This window comes from Cryptomeria japonica, chromosome 9, assembly GCF_030272615.1.
Source record: "Cryptomeria japonica chromosome 9, Sugi_1.0, whole genome shotgun sequence".
Lineage (NCBI taxonomy): Eukaryota > Viridiplantae > Streptophyta > Pinopsida > Cupressales > Cupressaceae > Cryptomeria > Cryptomeria japonica.
In genome coordinates this window covers 548,370,639-548,375,482 of record NC_081413.1, presented here as the reverse complement: position 1 = coordinate 548,375,482, position 4,844 = coordinate 548,370,639, and the positions used below count along the sequence as shown (strand labels likewise).

The window sequence follows — 4,844 nt, the reverse complement described above, 5'->3', positions numbered from 1 at the left end:
GATCGCTCTGGTCCCTTGGTGAGGGACAGGAGCGATCTCATTCTAGACCTCACACTTCTTGTTTTTTACGTCCAAGACCTCATTTTTGACGTCCAAGATGGCATTTTTACTTAGAATTTCGAGTTCAATTTATTCGATCTTTGAAATGAGTGCACTTTAAAGCATTTTCACCCTGGTCCCTTGGTGAGGGACAAGAGTGATTTTGCAACTATGAGCTTACTTGTGTTTTGCTAGCTTCGAAAATTATCTTCAACGGATCGATTGCGTCTTCCTTCACCCACCTCAAACGCGAAACTTGCCTTCCTTTTGCCAAAAACTTGTCTTGAGGGAAAATCGCTCTGGTCCCTTGGAGAGGGACAGGAGCGCCCTGGCCTTTATGAGCTCATTTATGCCTTGTTAACTTTTAAAACTATCTTCAATGGGTTGATTACGTCCTCCTTCATGCCTTTGATGTCTCAATTTGTCCAAACAAGGTCAGGAATGACTCCACTAAGCTTTTTCGCTCTGCACCCTTGGTGAGGGACATGAGCGATTCGCCTTGGACCCTTGGAGAGGGACAGGAGCGCTTTTCGCTCTGGAACCTCAGTGAAGGTCAGGAGCGAAATTTGACTTTTCGAACTCTCTATCAGGACAATTTTAATGGAATATAACATTTAAGTATAAGTGACATTTCCTTCTTACTTATACTTTAAGTTATATTCCATATATACTTTCAGGATGTTTGAGAGTGGTTTCAGACCTCTAGGAGTTATATTGCAAAATCTAGTTTTTTGAGGTTTTTCAGTTTCCAGACTTAGTCAAATTTCAGGATCAGGACATTCCAAACTTAGCCAAATTTTCAGGATCAGGAATTCACTCCAACAGGACCTGCTATCCTATTGATCTCCCCGACAGCACTCAAAATGCAAAGGCTAACTAACAAAAACCCTAAAAGACCAAAAAACAAACCCTAAAAAGCAAAAAGCAAGGGTCCCCATTTGCAATGGGGCGATGTGTGAAAACGTCACAACACTGTCCCAATTTGCACAGGTAGCATTCACATAGAGGACAGGCTGTGTATACTGAAATTGTTGTTCAACATTCTTGATCGCTTCTCCACAACCCAGACACTTGAAAGTCCCATGTAAGAGCTCAGGCTACACCTCACTTGCCCATGTCACAACTCCACTTACAACTACTAGTTTCCCAATTTCAGCAGTGGTCAGATCTCTCATCATCACTGACATTCTCTTTTGGCATTTTTGGCGCAGTGCTTGAAGTACCAAACTGTTCTTCCAGAGCAATAACACTTTCATCCTCAGAAGTAATTTTTGCATTTGGCTTCTTCGCAATTTCACGTGCAATATCCTTCTCAATATTTTCTCCAATAGCATACTTGCAAGCCCGTTGACAAATCTCTGTAATATCAGCTCCACTGAATCCTTGGGTATAACAGGCCAGTGCTATTAGGTCAACATCCTTTGAAACGGGTTACTTACTCAAGCAAGATTTGAAAATTTGATATCGTGAGGACTCATTAGGTAAGGGAATATAAATCAAATGGTCAAATTGGCCAGGCCTTAACAATGCAGGATCAATGATATCAGGCTTGTTTGTAGCACCAATAATGAAAACTGTTTTCTTGGCTGTCATGCCATCCATTTTCAACAACTGTTTAAGAACCCTGTCTGCAGCACCACCAGCATCCCCAACATCTGTGTAGCAATAGAATCAAGCTTGAAAAGAAGGACGTAAGGAGCTGACCCTCTGACTTTATCAAAATTTCCCTCACTCTCTCCAAACCACATTGTTAACAATTCAGGGCCTTTCATGCTAATAAAATTGGCTTGGCATTCATTAGCAATGGCTTTTGCAAGTAATGTCTTTCCACAACCCGGTGGCCCATAAAATAGCACTCCTTTTGAAGGAACCATGCCAAATTTTTCGATTTTATCCAGATGCCCACTGGATATTGAACAGTCTCTTGGAGCTCCCTCTTGACCTTTTTTAATCCTCCAATATCTTCCAAAGTGACATTTGGAAATTCAACCACGGTCTCATGCAGTGCAGATGGGTTACTAGATCCCAATGCAACCTGGAAGTGCTCATTAGTAACGGCCTTGGAATGCCAACATCTATTGTCTCATCTTCCTCATTCCATTCATCATGGGGATCCATAGTGGCCTGTTTTGACAAACTTGGGAACACTTTTTCATTAAAAATTGCATCTATGTTATGAGTAACTTGTTTGGTAACCGGATCTCACAACCTGTAGCCTTATTTCACATCTCCATATCCATTGAAGATGCATTTTTTGACTTCAATTCAAACTCTCTAGCACATACAAAATGCCTGATTTGCTGCCCCTAGCAATTTCCAAGGCTACTTTTTTCACTTTCCGTCTATTGGATTTGAAAGTGATTCTATGTCCTTCAGAATCTAATTGCCCGACTGAAATCAAATTGTTTTTGAGTTGAGGGACATATCTGACATCTTGCAGCTTCCACTTCAGTGTGACTCTCTAGCACATACAAAGTGCCTGATTTGCTGCCCCTAGCAATTTCCAAGGCTCCTTTTGTTACTTTCTATCTATTGGATTCGAAAGTGACTCTACGTCCTTCAGAATTTAATTGCCCGACTGAAATCAAATTGTTTTTGAGTTGAGGGACATATCTGACATCTTGCAGCTCCCACTTCAGTGTGACTCTCTAGCACATACAAAGTGCCTGATTTGCCGCCCCCAGCAATTTCCAAGGCTCCTTTTGTTACTTCCCATCTATTGGATTCGAAAGTGACTCTACGTCCTTTAGAATCTAATTGCCCAACTGAAATCAAATTGTTTTTGAGTTGAGGAACATATCTGACATCTTGCAGCAGCCAACTATTTCTATTTGTTAGTTTCAACAAAATATCCCCTTTGCCAACAATGTCACAAGATTTATTGTTACCAAGATAAACCTCACCACTCACTTTGAATTTTTTTGAAATACTCCTTGCACGAAGTGGCATGAAATGATGCTCCTGAATCTAGCACCCAAACATCTGCTGTAGATTTTTTCGTAGTTAGAATAAGAGTGTCAGCATTATCTTCATACATGTCTGATAAATGATCCCAAAGACCTTTTGCTGTCTTCTTTGTTACAACATTGTACAACACATTGCTGGAGAGGGAAAGAATTATGGTCGCCACTGCCTTCTTATCCATTTTCTTCCACCCTTCATCAGCCATTGCAGCTTGCTTCTTTGCTTTGCGTTCCAGCGTGATTGAGAGATCTCTCTGAATCAACAGTGTTTCCATTTGCAATTTACACATTCTGAAGTTTTGCCCCGAGAATTTTTTAATTCTCCATTTATCTGCTTCTTCCATCTTTCTTCAATTTTTCCACAAAATTCTTACAGTTTCTCCAGAGCTCTGATACCAAGTGTTGAGAATCAAGAGCAGATAAACAAATAAACAAATTCAGAATTTAAGCAAACAAATAGATGCACAGAGAACACACAACACACGAAGTTATGTGGTTCACCATTAATGGCTACATCCACAGTAAAAGCAGGGTAATCTCTGTTTTATTAACTCTGTTTCTCATGCTTAGTTACAGAAGCATATTTATAGATGCATTTTACATTATCCACTTAAACTAGAAAGCGTCTCAAGAAGAAAATGAAGGGACAGCTGGGAGAGGGAAAAAACAAAGAAGTTGAATGGTCCAAGACCGTTGGATTTCACACCCAACAGTATTGGAGCCTAAATTTGAAGGTTGACTCTGCATGTCAAGCAAAGTTTGTATGACGGTTATCTATTTGAAAATGCCTTAAACATACTAAGGCACATCTTTATATAAACAACTATATATATAATCTTATATAAATTTCGATAGTCACTGAAATCTATCCTTTCATCTAATACAGTTTCTTAAAAAATGACTGTATTTTACAGAAAAAATACCTAAATATGGCTATATGGCTATCAAATTTAGGTTTTTGTTTCATTGGACCTCTTTTTTTCTTTAGTTTTGCTAATAGAAAGTTATAAATCTACCCACCAAAATTTCAAACAGGCTTATGAGAAAATTAGAATACAATTTTTTCTGAAAAAAAGAATCAATATTAGAATAACATTAGGAAAATGGATTAATTTTTTCCCCTTACACGATTTTGCAAGCAAATGTGAGTTGAGGTGAAGACTTTCGTATACCTGTCTCTGACAGGGACTAATAAGAAATATTTAAAATAAATATATAATTTAATTCTATACAATATTATAAATGAACTAAACATAAAATAAGAAAAACAAATTCTATGGTTTCTCCTTTGTCTGCAAATTCAGGGCCGAAAGTGAACACTGTGCAGTTGCCAATGGATGTGAACTTTTCATTGGTTATTACTCCAAGATCTACTCACTCCTCCAAGCATTGGAGCTACGAATCCTCCTCTTGCTTCTCGAACCTCTTCTAATCCCATGAGGTGAGCTTGTTGGATGACTTGTCTTGTCATTTTATGAATCGGGTTGCACAATTTCATGCTGCTTTGAGACTGCATTGGGCTCAAGCATTATCTTGGGATTTTTTTAGTGTTTTCTTGGGCAACTTTTCTTTTTTCAGTCTGTGCATTCTAGGTCGTGTATTTAATGATGTTGGTATGGCCTAATTAATTCTAGGGGATCCAGGATCTGCTACATTCCATCTGGTTTGCATATGTGTTTGTTCCTACAAGAAAACGTTTAAAGTTTGATTGGCATTTTGAACCCAGTGGCCAACATAATCAGCGTGATTCATTCTCAGGTTGATAGTACCATGCAATTGAGCTGAAACTCACAAATAATCAGGTTTGGGTGATTGGGGGAAATACAACTGATATCTGCCCAT

At 38.8% G+C, this 4,844-nt stretch overlaps 1 pseudogene; it reads right to left on the bottom strand.

Annotated features, from left to right (window-relative positions):
- Window positions 1-1,191: 1,191 nt before the first annotated feature.
- LOC131061032 (cell division control protein 48 homolog D-like) lies at window positions 1,192-3,346 on the bottom strand (annotated as a pseudogene).
- Window positions 3,347-4,844: the final 1,498 nt, after the last annotated feature.